Source organism: Tinamus guttatus, unplaced genomic scaffold (assembly GCF_059628265.1).
Source record: "Tinamus guttatus ecotype Peru unplaced genomic scaffold, ASM5962826v1 Tinamus_guttatus_pri_ptg001360l, whole genome shotgun sequence".
In the NCBI taxonomy this organism is placed as follows: domain Eukaryota; kingdom Metazoa; phylum Chordata; class Aves; order Tinamiformes; family Tinamidae; genus Tinamus; species Tinamus guttatus.
Genome location: NW_028289894.1, coordinates 1 through 14,424, shown reverse-complemented (window position 1 = coordinate 14,424; position 14,424 = coordinate 1). Strand labels below are relative to the sequence as shown.

The 14,424-nt window shown below is 53.3% G+C and overlaps 5 pseudogenes across 1 annotated transcript; 3 read left to right on the top strand and 2 right to left on the bottom strand.

Moving 5' to 3' along the window:
* Window positions 1–1,340: 1,340 nt before the first annotated feature.
* On the bottom strand, window positions 1,341–1,845 carry LOC148590423 (immunoglobulin heavy variable 3-23 pseudogene; annotated as a pseudogene).
* A 1,951-nt stretch (window positions 1,846–3,796) lies between these two features.
* LOC104567013 (uncharacterized) lies at window positions 3,797–5,502 on the bottom strand (annotated as a pseudogene).
* Window positions 5,503–6,885: 1,383 nt separating this feature from the next.
* Window positions 6,886–7,322, top strand: LOC148590422 (Ig heavy chain V region 6.96 pseudogene; annotated as a pseudogene).
* Window positions 7,323–7,603: 281 nt separating this feature from the next.
* LOC148590421 (Ig heavy chain V region 914 pseudogene) lies at window positions 7,604–8,034 on the top strand (annotated as a pseudogene).
* A 2,692-nt stretch (window positions 8,035–10,726) lies between these two features.
* On the top strand, window positions 10,727–11,332 carry LOC148590420 (Ig heavy chain V region 914 pseudogene; annotated as a pseudogene). Its single transcript, XR_015914308.1, has 2 exons — window positions 10,727–10,868; window positions 10,956–11,332. The product of XR_015914308.1 is annotated as an Ig heavy chain V region 914 pseudogene (transcript).
* The last annotated feature ends 3,092 nt before the right edge of the window (window positions 11,333–14,424 follow it).

Below are 14,424 nucleotides of genomic sequence, written 5' to 3'. Positions count from 1 at the left end.
GTCATTTCTGAGTGAAAAGTGGCATTTTTGAGTGAAAAGAGGTACTTCGGAGCAGAAAAGTGGCATTTCTGAGGGAAAAAGTGGCATTTGGGGGAAAAAAGAAGCATTTTGGAGTGAAAAGCTGGCATTTCTGAGTGAGAAAGTGGCATTCTGGAGCAGAAAAGTGGTATTTTTGAGTGAAAAAGTACCATTTCAGAGAGGAAGAGAGCCATTTGGGGGCCAAAAAGCGGCATTTTATAGTGAGAATACCACCTGCTGGAGCTAAAGAGGGGCGTTTCTGAGTGAAAAAATGGCGTTTTTGAGTGGAAGGGTGGAATTAAAAAGCGGAAAAGAGGCATTTTTGAGGGAAAAGTGGCATTTTGGAGCAAAACAAGTGGCATTTAGGAGCAGAAAAGTGGCATTTCACATCTGACCATCCCCGGGGACAACGGGCAGAGCAGCCTCTACCTGCAGATGAACAGCCTCAAGGTGGAGGACACGGCCACCTACTACTGCGCCAAACGTTTTGATAGTGGTTGTGTTCTCTGTGCAGACCCCATTGGCCAATGTCATTGGTGGAGCTCCCTTAACCGCCTTGAGCAACTCATGGACATCCTCAACCATGGGTGCCTCCCATTGGGCTCCTGGTCTCCAGCGGGATGTCTGTGACCACAACAACCAGCACAAGCAGCACTAGCACTTTTCACGCAGTAGTAGGTGGCCGTGTCCTCCACCTTGAGGCTGTTCATCTGCAGGTAGACGCTGCTCTGCCCGTTGTCCTTGGAGATGGTGAAGCGGCCCTGCACCGCCGACACGTAGCCGGGCCAACCACCACCGCTCTGAATACCCGCGATGTATTGGAGCCCCTTCCCGGGCGGTTGTCGGTACCAGCCCATGCTGAAGCTGCTGAAGGTGAAGCCGGAGCCCTTGCAGGACATGAAGGTCCAAGGGGCACATGGAGCTGGTCGAGTCCGGAGGAGCCTCCAGGCGCCCGGCGGGAGCCTCCGCCTCTCCTGCAAGGGCTCCGGCTTCACCTTCAGCAGCTTCAACATGCAGTGGATCCAACAGGGAAGGGGCTCAAGGGGGTCGCGGGTATTTGGAGCACTGGTACCACCAGATACGCGGATGCGGTGCAGGGCCGCTTCACCATCTCCAGGGACAACGGGCAGAGCAGCGTCTACCTGCAGATGAACAGCCTCAAGGTGGAGGACACGGCCACCTACTACTGCGCCAAAGATGCTGATGCTTATGGTGCTACTGGCAGAGACCCTATTGGGCAATGCCATTGCTGGGCCAATCTTGGTCTTCTTGGTCAGCCCATGGCCATCAGCGCCCATGGGGACATCCCATAAGGGTCTTGGCTACCAAAAGGGTCTCCCACGATCAGCCCAATAAGCACCAGCACCAGCAGCGGGCACTTTGCCACAGTAGTAGGTGGCTGTGTTCTCCACCTTGAGGCTGTTCATCTGCAGGTAGACGCTGCTTTGCCCGTCGTCCCTGGATGCGGTGAAACGACCCTCCACCGCCGGCGTGTAGGTGGTGCTGCTACCATCGGGGCTGATAGCCATGACCCGATCAAGCCCCTTCCCGGCCGGCTGACGGATCCAATACATGGCAAAGCTGCTGAACGTGAAGCCAGAGCCCTTGCAGGAGAGGCGGAGGCTCCCGCCGGGCGCCTGGAGGCCGCCCCCGGACTCGACCAGCTCCACGGCCGCCTGCAGCCCTGCGGGGAAGGAGAGGACACGGAATCAGCGTCATTTCGGTGCCATCCGCGGGTCCCCCCTCTTTGTCGCCCGCCCCGATCGCCCTACCCGGCAGGGCGGCCAGGAGGACGAGGAGGACGAGGCCGCGTTGCCCGGAGCTCATGGTGGCTTCGATGGAGCGGACACATTTGGTGGCAGGAAGTATTGGGCGCCCTTGGGTGTCGCTGCTATTGAGGTGGCTCCTCTGCAGGTAGAACTCGCCCAGTGGCCTCTCCTGCAAAGCTGGTGTTCTTTGTGGAGACCCTGTTGGCCAACGTCATTGGTGGGGTTCGCTTGACCGCCTAGAGCACTTCAAGGCCATCATTAACCATGGGTGCCTCCCATCACATTCCTGATCTCCAATGGGGTGTCCACCAGCACCACCAGCTTTCTTGGCGCAGTAGTAGGTGGCCGTGTCCTCCACCTTGAGGCTGTTCATCTGCAGGTAGAGGCTGCTCTGCCCGTCGTCCCTGGAGATGGTGAAACGACCCTGCACCGCATCCGCGTACAAGGTGCTACCACCACTGCTGCTAATAGCCGCGACGAACTCGGGCGCCTTCCTGACCGGTTGACGGATCCAGTTCATGCCGAAGCTGCTGAAGGTGAAGCCGGAGCCCTTGCAGGAGAGGCGGAGGCTCCCGCTGGGTGCCTCTGGACTGGACTAGCTCCACCACAGCCCATATCTATGGTGGTTGTGGCCGTTGCTCCCTTCTCTGCAGGTTGATGGTGCTGGAGACCCTGTTGGTGCCTCCTTCCATGATGGGAGTCCCCCCCGCCCAGGGGCTGAGGTTGCTGCTTGATGGCCTTGCCGGGCGTCCTGCCATCACCATGGCGAGGTCATGGCCATGCAGAGAGGTGACCAATGCTGGGAAGGGACATGATGACCCCCCAAAATCACAAGGGATGGGACATAGGAGCTGAGAACCTCCTCTTTCCTAAAAGATACTCAGTGTGCCTGGTCCCAAGAGGAGTCTCCAGCACCATCTCCATTTCCTGCAGCCTCCATGTGTCCTGCAAGGGCTCCGGCTTCACCTTCAGCAGCTTCTTCATGTGGTGGATGCGACAACCGCCCGGGAAGGCGCCCGAGTTCGTCGCGGGTATTGACTACGATGGTGACACCTACTACGCGGATGCGGTGCAGGGCCGCTTCACCATCTCCAGGGACGACGGGCAGAGCAGCCTCTACCTGCAGATGAACAGCCTCAAGGTGGAGGACACGGCCACCTACTACTGCGCCAAAGCTGCTGATGCTTATGGTTATGGTGTTCCTCATGACACTGTTGACCAGGTCATTGGGGGCCTCTTCTGATTGCCTTGGCGATCTCATGGTCATCGGCACCCATGGGTGCAACCCAAGAGGCTGCTGGTCACCACCATAATAAGCAGCCCAACCAGCACCACCATCACTAGCACTTTTCACGCAGTAGTAGGTGGCCGTGTCCTCCACCTTGAGGCTGTTCATCTGCAGGTAGAGGCTGCTCTGCCCGTTGTCCTTGGAGATGGTGAAGCGGCCCTGCACCGCACCCGTGTACCAGGTGCTACCATCGGTGTTGATACCCGCGACCCACTCGGGCGCCTTCCCGGGCGGTTGACGGAACCACTCCATGGCGAAGCTGCTGAAGGTGAAGCCGGAGCCCTTGCAGGAGATGAAGGTCCAAGGGGCACATGGAGCTGGTCGAGTCCGGAGGAGCCTCCAGGTGCCCGGCGGGAGCCTCCGCCTCTCCTGCAAGGGCTCCGGCTTCACCTTCAGCAGCACCAACATGGGCTGGTTCCAACAACCGCCCAGGAAGGCGCCTGAGTGGGTCGCAAGTATTGGCAGTACTGGTAGTGGCACCTGGTACACAGATGCGGTGCAGGGCCGCTTCACCATCTCCAGGGACAACGGGCAGAGCAGCCTCTACCTGCAGATGAACAGCCTCAAGGTGGAGGACACGGCCACCTACTACTGCGCCAAAGGTTCTACTGCTGGTGCTTGGGATGCTGCTGCTGGTGCTTGGGCTGCTTATGCTGGTAACAACCAGCAGCCTCTTGGGTTGTACCCACGGGTGCCAATGACCATGAGCTCTCCAAGGCCATCAGGAGAGGCCACCAATGTCCTGGTCAACAGTGTCACCACCAGCACCATAACCATAAGCACCAGCAGCTTTGGCGCAGTAGTAGGTGGCCGTGTCCTCCACCTTGAGGCTGTTCATCTGCAGGTAGACGCTGCTCTGCCCGTTGTCCCTGGAGATGGTGAAACGACCCTGCACCGCATCCGCGTAGTCGGTGTCGCCACCATCGCTGGCCCCTCTCTGGCAGCTCCAGGTCCCTCCTGCCCTGGGGAGCCCAGAGCTGCCCCCAGTGCTCCAGGTGCCTCCGCAGGGCTGAGCAGAGGGGCAGGATCCCCCCTGGACCTGCTGGTAACGCTCCTGCTGCTGTGCCAGGATCCCATTGGCCTCCCTGGCCACGAGGACACGTTCTGTGATTTGTTTTGGAGTGGAAAAGGGGCATTTCTGAGTGAAAACGGGGCTTTTTTGAGCAGAAAAGTGACATATGGAAGCAAAGGAGTGGCATTTCTGAGTGAAAAGTGGCACTTTGGAACAAGAAAAGTGGCATTTTGGAGTGAAAAAGTGGCATTTCTGAGTGAAAAGGGGGCATTTTTGAGTGAAAAGTGGCACTTCGCGGCGAGAAAAGTGGCATTTTTGAGTGAAAAAGTGCTGTTTTGGAGAGGAAAGGAGACATTTTAGAGTGAAAAGTGGCATTTAGGAATGAGTATACTGCCTGTTGGAGCGAAAAGTGGCATTTCTGGGGGAATAAGTGGCACTTTGTAGCAGAAAGGTGTTTTTTTTTGAAGCGAAAGTGCCATTTCTGAATGAAAAAGTGACGTTCCTGAGTGAGAAGTGCCACTTTGGAGCAAGAAAACAGGCCTTTTGGAGTGAAAAAGTGGCATTTCTGAGTAAAAAAGTGGTATTTTTGAGTAAAAAACAGGCATTTTTGAGTGGAATACTGGCACTTTGGAGCAAGAAAAGTGGTCTTTTGGAGCAAAGAAGTGGCATTTCTGAGTGAAAAAGGGGCATTTTTGAGTGAAAAAGTGGGATTTTGGGGGATAATTGGGGCTTTTGGAGTGGGAATGGCACCTGTTAGAGCAAAAAAGTGGTGTTTTGGACCGGGAATTGTGCGCAGTTGGTGTCACCATCGCTGTAAATAGTCGCGACCCACTCGAGCCCCTTCCCGGGCGGTTGTCGGAACCAGCTCATGTCAAAGCTGCTGAAGGTGAAGCCGGAGCCCTTGCAGGAGAGGCGGAGGCTCCCGCCGGGCGCCTGGAGGCCGCCCCCGGACTGGACCAGCTCCTGGTTATGGTTATGGTGCTGATGGTGACACCGTTGACCAGGTCATTGAAGCTCTCCCGATCGCCTTGGAGAGCTCTTGGTCATCAGCACCCATGGGTGCAACCCAAGAGGCTGCTGGTCACCACCATAATAAGCAGCCCAACCAGCACCAGCATAAGCATTTTTGGCGCAGTAGTAGGTGGCCGTGTCCTCCACCTTGAGGCTGTTCATCTGCAGGTAGACGCTGCTCTGCCCGTTGTCCCTGGAGATGGTGAAGCGGCCCTTCACCGCCGACGCGTAGCTGGTGCTACCACCACTGCTGGTAATATACGCGATGAACTCGGGCGCCTTCCCGGGCGGTTGTCGGATCCAATACATGAGGAAGCTGCTGAAGGTGAAGCCGGAGCCCTTGCAGGAGAGGCGGAGGCTCCCGCCGGGCGCCTGGAGGCACCTCCGGACTCGACCAGCTCCATGTGCCCCTTGGACCTTCATCTCCTGCAAGGGCTCCGGCTTCACCTTCAGCAGCTTCGGCATGGGCTGGTTCCGTCAACCGTCCGGGAAGGCGCCCGAATACGTCGCGAGTATCAACACCAATGGTACCACCTACTACAGGTCGGCGGTGAAGGGCCGCTTCACCATCTCCAGGGACAACGGGCAGAGCAGCCTCTACCTGCAGATGAACAGCCTCAAGGTGGAGGACACAGCCACCTACTACTGCGCCAAAAGTGCTAGTGCTGGTGGTGGTAGTTATGCTGCTTATTATGGTGGTGACCAGCAGCCTCTTGGGTTGTGCCCATGGGTGCCGATGACCATGAGCTCTCCAAGGCCATCAGGAGAGACCACCAATGACCTGGTCAACGGTGTAACCGGGATTATTACCAGGAGCATAACCAGAAGCTTCTCTCAATGCAGTAGTAGGTGGCCATGTCCTCCATCTTGAGGCTGTTCATCTGCAGGTAGACGCTGCTCTGCCCGTTGTCCCTGGACGCGGTGAAACATCCCTCCACCACTGGTGCGTAGGTGGTGCTACTACCATCGGGAGTGGAACCCGCGACCCACTCGAGCCCCTTCCCGGGCGGTTGTCGGAACCAGTCCATCTCGAAGCTGCTGAAGTCGAAGCCGGAGCCCTTGCAGGAGAGGCGGAGGCTCCCACCGGGCGCCTGGAGGCACCTCCGGACTCAACCAGCTCCATGTGTCCCTTGGACCTTCATGTCCTGCAAGGGCTCCGGCTTCACCTTCAGCAGCACCAACATGGGCTGGTTCCGTCAACCACCCGGGAAGGCGCCCGAGTTCGTCGCGAGGATTGACAACGATGGTTACATCGGCTACGCGGATGCGGTGCAGGGCCGCTTCACCATCTCCAGGGACAACGGGCAGAGCAGCCTCTACCTGCAGATGAACAGCCTCAAGGTGGAGGACACGGCCACCTACTACTGCGTGAAAAGTTCCATTGCTGGTGGTTGGAGTGCTTATGCTGGTGACGACCAGCAGCCTGTTGTGTTGCACCCATGGGTGCCGATGACCGTGAGCTCTCCAAGGCGATTAGGAGAGGCCACCAATGACCTGGTCAACGGTGTCACTGCGAGCAGCATAAGCATAACCAGCAGCAGCTTTGGCGCAGTAGTAGGTGGCCGTGTCCTCCACCTTGAGGCTGTTCATCTGCAGGTAGACGCTGCTCTGCCCGTTGTCCCTGGAGATGGTGAAGCGGCCCTTCACCGCATCCGCGTAGTAGGTGCTACCACCGGTGCTGATCTGTGCGACGTATTCGGGCGCCTTCCCGGGCGGTTGACGGAACCAGCCCATGTTGAAGCTGCTGAAGGTGAAGCCGGAGCCCTTGCAGGAGATGAAGGGCCAAGGGGCACATGGAGCTGGTTGAGTCCGGAGGCGCCTCCAGGCGCCCGGCGGGAGCCTCCGTCTCTCCTGCAAGGGCTCCGGCTTCACCTTCAGCAGCTTTGTCATGGTCTGGATCCGACAACCGCCCGGGAAGGCGCCCGAATACGTCGCGTATATTGACAGCTATGGTGGTTACACCGAGTACGCGTCGGCGGTGCAGGGCCGCTTCACCATCTCCAGGGACAACGGGCAGAGCAGCGTCTACCTGCAGATGAACAGCCTCAAGGTGGAGGACACGGCCACCTACTACTGCGCCAAAAGTTATGGTGCTGGTGGTGCTGGTTATGCTGCTTATTATGGTGGGGACCAGCAGCCTCTTGGGTTGCGCCCATGGGTGCTGATGACTATGAGCTCTCCAAGGCCATCAGAGAGGCCACCAATGACCTGGTCAACGGTGTAACCGGGATTATAACCGGGAGCATGATCAGGAGCTTCTCTCAATGCAGTAGTAGGTGGCCGTGTCCTCCACCTTGAGGCTGTTCATCTGCAGGTAGACGCTGCTCTGCCCGTCGTCCCTGGAGATGGTGAAGCGGCCCTTCACCGCATCCGCGTAGTAGGTGCTACCACTGGTGCTGATCTGCGCGACGAACTCGGGCGCCTTCCCGGGCGGTTGACGGAACCAGCCCATGTAGAAGCTGCTGAAGGTGAAGCCGAAGCCCTTGCAGGAGATGAAGGTCCAAGGGGCACATGGAGCTGGTCGAGTCCGGAGGCGCCTCCAGGCGCCCGGCGGGAGCCTCCGCCTCTCCTGCAAGGGCTCCGGCTTCACCTTCAGCAGCTTTGTCATGGTCTGGATCCGACAACTGCCCAGGAAGGTGCCCGAATACGTCGCGTATATTGACAGCTATGGTGGTTACACCGAGTACGCGTCGGCGGTGCAGGGCCGCTTCACCATCTCCAGGGACAACGGGCAGAGCAGCGTCTACCTGCAGATGAACAGCCTCAAGGTGGAGGACACGGCCACCTACTACTGCGCCAAAGTTACTGATGCTGGTGGTGGTGATGGAGGATCCCATTGGCCAAGGTCTTTGCTGGGCACCTCTTCAAGCCACCGCTTGGCCCTCGTGTCCATCCCAGAGGCCTCACAGGTGGGTCCAGCTCCATCTTTCCCTTGAACAACACAACCGTGGCCACCTCCAAGGCCCCTTCTGGGTCTCCCCGTGCTTCGCGGTGGCATCAAGGCCCATGGCTGGAGGTGAGGCCCATTTCGGAGCTGCATGGCCTTCTTTTCCTGCCCTTGAGGGACTTTTTGGGGGCCATTTCCTCCCATTCCGGCCTTGTCCTCCTCTCCGGGTGGCCAAGACCTTGCAAGGAGGGTGGAGAGACCCAATTGTCCCCATTCCCTTTTCAGGAAGCTCTTTCCTATTCACAGAAAACACTCCAAGCCAAAACCGCACCGTTTCTCCCCAAATGTGGCCCTCTGCCCGGGGGAACCAGCACAAACCAGCACCCGAGGCCTCTCCATCACTCCCTGGTGGCCAAAACCCACTAAAAACACCCCAATTTTGGTGCAAACGGGGGACGCGTGTGTGCCTTGAACCTTGCAACGGGGTTACCCTGAGCCGGGCGGATTCATGGGAGGAGGTTTCAACCCAAAGACCCTTTTTTTCACCCCAAATTCACCTCATGGGCGCCCACCAAAGCCCTAGAGATTGATGTTGAGACTAGGCCGCTGCGAGATTGCATTAATGTGAATCAAATTGATTAAAATTGATTAATTAAAGGGTAAAGGGGGTTGCTGGGCACCTACTTGGTGCAAATGAGCACTTTTTACCCCAAAGTTACCTCATGGTTGTCCACCAAAGCCCTGGTAAATGGTGTCGAGACAAGGGTGCTCCAAAATGGGATTAAACATGAATCAAATTAGTTAAAATTGATTAATTAAAGAGTCGAGGGACTCTTTGGTTGATGACTTGGTAAAATGGAGCATTTTTCAGCCCAAATTTAGCTCATGGTTCTCCACCAAAGCCCTAGTAAATGGTGTTGAGACAAGGGTGCTCCAAAGTGGGATTAAACATGAATCAAATTGGTTAAAATTGGTTAATTAAAGAGTAAAGGGACTCTTTGGTTGCTGACTTGGTAAAATGGAGTGTTTTTCAGCCCAAATTTACCTCATGGACGCCCACCAAAGCCCTAGAGATTGATGTTGAGACTAGGCCTCTCCAAGACGGATTAATGTGAATGAAATTGATTAAAATTGATTAATTAAAGAGTAAAGGGGGTTGCTGGGTGCCGACATCTTACAAAGGAGCATTTTTCAGCCCAAAGTTACCTCATGGTTGTCCACCAAAGCCCTAGTAAATGGTGTTGATACAAGGGCGCTCCAAAGCGGGATTAATGTGAATCAAATTGATTAAAAATGATCAATTAAAGAGTAAAGGGGGTCATTGGGTGCTGACATAGTGTGATGGGGCATTTTTCACCCCAAATTTACTTCATGGGGGCCCACCAAAGCCCTAGAGATTGATGTTGAGACTAGGCCTCTCTGAGATGGGATTAATGTGAATCAAACTGATTAAAAGGGATTAATTGAAGAATAAAGGGGGTCGCTGGGTGCTGACATAGTGTGATGGGGCATTTTCCACCCCAAATTTACCTCATGGGCGCCCACCGAAGCCCTAGACATTGATGATGAGACAAGGGTGCTCCAAAACAGGATTAATGCGAATCAAATTGATTAAAAATGATTAATTAAAGAGTAAACGGGGTCGCTGGGTGCCGACATTGTACAAAGGAGCATTTTCCATCCCAAATTTACCTCATGAGCACCCACCAAAGCCCTCTAGATTGATGTTGAGACTAGGCCTCTCTGAAATGGGATTAATGTGAATCAAACTGATTAAAAGGGATTAATTGAAGAATAAAGGGGTTTGCTGGGTGCTGACATAGTGTGATGGGGCATTTTTCACCCCAAATTTACCTCATGGACGCCCATCAAAGCCCTAGACATTGATGTTGAGACAATGGCACTCCAAAACGTGATTAATGCGAATCAAATTGATTAAAAGGGATTAATTAAAGAGTAAACGGGGTCGCTGGGTGCCGACATTGTACAAAGGAGCATTTTTCACCCCAAATTTACCTCATGGGTGCCCACCAAAGCCCTAGACATTGAGGTTGAGACTAGGCCGCTCCAAGATGGCATTAATGTGAATCAAATTGATTAAAATTGATTAATTAAAGAGTAAAGGGGCTTGCTGGGCACCTACATGGTGCAAAGGAGCATTTTTCACCCCAAATTTACCTCATGGGCACCCATCAAAGCCTTAGAGATTGATGTTGAGCCAAGGGCGCTCCAAAATGTGATTAATGCGAATCAAATTGATTAAAAGGGATTAATTAAAGAGTAAAGGGGGTCGCTGGGTGCCAACATTGTACAAAGGAGCATTTTTCAGCCCAAATCCAACTCATGGGCGCCCACCAAAGCCCTAGACATTGATGTTGAGCCAAGGGCGCTCCAAAACGTGATTAATGCGAATGAAAATGATTAAAAGGGATTAATTAAAGAGTAAATGGGGTCGCTGCGTGCCAACATGGTGCAAAGGAGCATTTTTCACCCCAAATTCACCTCATGGGCGCCCACCAAAGCCCTAGACATTGATTTTGAGACAATGGCGCTCCAAAACGGGATTAATGCGTATCAAATTGATTAAAAGGGATTAATTAAAGAGTAAACGGGGTCACTGGGCATGACGGGCGCCAAGCAGCGGGTCCCGCGGGGCCGGGGGCTGTTTTGCCGCCCGCAGCGGAGCGTGCGAGCGCGCCGAGCGTGCAACCGCCGCGGGGGCCCCTTTTGAGCGCGGCCGCATGCAAATGGCCCCGGGCCCCGCGGCCTTCAAATGGCACCCGGGGGCCACACCGGGGCCACCGAGCGCCGGCCTCGACGAAGCCACCATGAGCTCCGGGCAACGCGGCCTCGTCCTCCTCGTCCTCCTGGCCGCCCTGCCGGGTAGGGCGATGGGGCAGGGGGCGACGAGGGGGGACCCGCGGATGGCACCGAAATGACGCTGATTCCGTGTCCTCTCCTTCCCCGCAGGGCTGCAGGCGGCCGTGGAGCTGGTCCAGTCCGGGGGCGGCCTCCAGGCGCCCGGCGGGAGCCTCCGCCTCTCCTGCAAGGGCTCCGGCTTCACCTTCAGCAGCTTCAGCATGAACTGGATCCGTCAACCGGCCGGGAAGGCGCCCGAGTTCGTCGCGGGTATCAACACCGGTGGTGGCACCGCCTACGCGGATGCGGTGAAGGGCCGCTTCACCATCTCCAGGGACAACGGGCAGAGCAGCCTCTACCTGCAGATGAACAGCCTCAAGGTGGAGGACACGGCCACCTACTACTGCGCCAAAGCTGCTGCTGCTGGTGCTCACGGTGGCCAAAATAACGCACGTTTCCGCCCCAAATCCATGCCCCGGGAGCCCTAAGCAAGAGCAGGAAACACCTGCGGGAGAAAGGGGATCCTCGACCGCGAAAATGCCGAAATTTGGCCACGGAGAGTCAAAACGGAGGCCGCGTCCCGCCCCGGATGCGGCTTCCGCTCATGCAAATTCCGCCCCAAAAAAGGGCTTAAAAAGGCGCCGCGTCCGAGCGTTGCCGGTTCTCCGGATGGACGGACGACGCCGGAGCCTTGAAATCGGATTTACGGCATCGCGTTCCCGATGAAAAATTGGATTATTTGCACACGGAATGGGGGAAATTAGGGAAAAAGCCAAGAAAACGGCGCGTCGCACGCCATGGTTTGGATGGCATCCGTTGGGATCGTACAAAAGGGAGATGGCGCCCGCAGAAATGCATGAAATTCACGCTGGATTTGTCAACTGGAGGCTTTTTCTGCAAAAATAACCCTATTGTGGATATAAAAGGTCTTTGTTTCCAAGCGTACGAGGTGGAAATGGGTTTAAAAAAGGCGATTTCTGCTGGAAAATGGGGTGGTTTTCCCCCCTGGAATTATGCACCTTGGGATGCTCCAAAACCCACGTCGGAGTCTTTGCAAAAATGTGGATATTTTACAATATAAAAACGTGGATATTTTACAATATAAAGGGAATATCGGAATATCCGTCGCCTCGGGAATTGCCCGAATCTGAAAAAAAGCTGAAAAAAGCTGAAACTGCCCCAAAAAAGGTGAGAAAAACCCTCCTTTTCCTCCCATTTGGGGATTTTGCAGCGCCCTGTCGCACCGTGGGTTATACTGGTGGTTGGGATCACGGTGATAAACACCCGAGCAAAAACCTCCCGTTGGGGCAAAACGGATGATTTGGCAAAAAATCGCATTTTCCGCAACGCCTCCTGCGTGCAAACGGTGCAAGTTTGAGCAAAAACGCCCCAAAAAGGGGGATTTTGTGGTTTTTGCACCGCTCACAGAGCGAAGACGCGGGTGCAAAATGGGTGTTTTTGGCGTGCGTGGCTTTTTGTGGGGATTTTTGCCCCAAAAGGGAGGCTGTGCTGCCTGAAATGCCCGTTTTTTGGCTTTTGGATGCGAAAGTGGAGAGAAAAATGGTGAAAAAAGGTGAATTTTGGGGTCCCGAAGCGCCGGGGGAATTTTGTGCTGCCAAAAATCACCGGGTGCTGCTGGTGCTGATGCTGCTAATGAGCACGGTGACACGGGCCGGCACAAAAACCACCCCGAAAACACGCGGATTTGGGGCTGGCGCGCAGGAGGATGCGAAAAACCACCAGAAAACCGCAGCGGAAAGAGGAAATTCCGCCCGATTCAGCCCAAAACGGGGGAAATCCCTATTTTGGCAGTGATACCCTTGCAAATCCTTGAAAATCCCCCATTTTTCCCCAAATTCCCTTAATTTATTGCAATTGAGCTTTATCGCAAAATGCAACGAAATGCAAAAACGCGTTATTTTCTTGTGAAATTATTATTTTGATGCAAAACGCAATAAAACGCATTTCACGGCGTTTTGATTTCACGGCGTTTTGCATCAAAATGCATTTTTGCATTTTGCATTTGCAATAAAATGCGTTTTACGGCATTTTATTTTATTGCGAAATTATTATTTTAATGCAAAATGCCGTAAAACGCATTTTATTGTGTTTTATTTTATCGCAATCGCCTTCATTTTACTGCGATTGCATTTATATTGCTGGAAACGTCTTTATTTTGCACAATTTTTGCAATTTTGCAATTCGTGCAACGTCACTGGGGCAAAAACAGGGACAGAAAGGACAAAAATGGGCCATTTCGTTGGTTTTTTTTTAGGGCTGGAGCATATGGAAAAATACTAAAACTCAAGAAATAAATTCCCCAAAAATGCGAGGAAAAAAAATCCCTGAAAGCTCCAAAAACGCCGCAAAAAAAGGGAAGTTTCAGAGCGCCGATTTCCCCTGGTTTCGCCCCATCCCTTGCAGCGACTTCTTCATTTTGGGTCCCAAAGGGGATTTTTTTTCCGATTTTTTTATATATTTATTTTGCGGATTTCTCCTTTTTGCAGAATGTGGGCAGAGGGGGTGGGGAGGGGGGTTTTTGGTGCGAAAAGCGGCGGTTTTGGAGCACGGTGCCCTCCTGGTTATACTGACGCCGTGGGCCAAGGGACCCTGGTCGTCGTGTCCTCAGGTGAGACCCGTTTCCCGGCGTTTTCGGGGCGACAAATTTGGGGCCATTTGGACTTTTCGGGGGACTTTGGGGGCCAAAATGGCCCCCCAAAAGGCCAGAGCCACGGACGGCCGTTTTGGGGCCAAAACGGCCCCGTTTGGCTGTCTGGAAGGCCAAAAATGTTGATTTTTGTCATTTTTTCCCCCATTTCATGCGGAAAAATAGACATTTTGGGGGCCAAAATGGTGACTTTGCCCCCAATTTATTATTATTTCCCCTCTTTGCGGGGGGGAAAAATTGACTTTGGGGACTGAAAAATGACCTTTTTTCATCTTTTTCTTCATTTTTTTCCACGTATAAGGGGAAAAATGCGGACAATTTGGGGCCCAAAGTGCCCATTTTTTGATCTTTTTTTTGTCATTTCCCCCCGATTTGCAGGGGAAATTGATTAAGAAAATGGACATTTGGGGGGCAAAAATATCCATTTTCAGTCTTTTTCTTAATTTTTCCCTCAGTCATGAAGAAATCACCTTTTTCTTCCCCAAGTCCTGCCTCTTGGGGCCATTTTAGGTGAAAAATGGGGATTTCAGGATATTTTGGGTGTAATCGAGGGTCTTGGTGCTGCTTTTTCATCCCCAAACCGTAAAAATTTCCCTTTTTGCCCCTTTTTACGGGTTAAAATCCTTTTAATTATTTTTAGGGGGGTCTGCGGAGTGAAAATGTTGCTTTTTGGGGCCAACTTCTGCATTTCTCACCCCAAATATTGAATTATCTTGGGGGTGGTGGGAGAAATATATAATATATAATATATAATATATAATATATAATATATAATATATAATATATAATATATAATATATAATTATATATAACATATAATTAATATATAACATATATGATATATAATACATGATATATTATATATTATATATTATATATTATGTAATATATAATATATCATATATCATATAT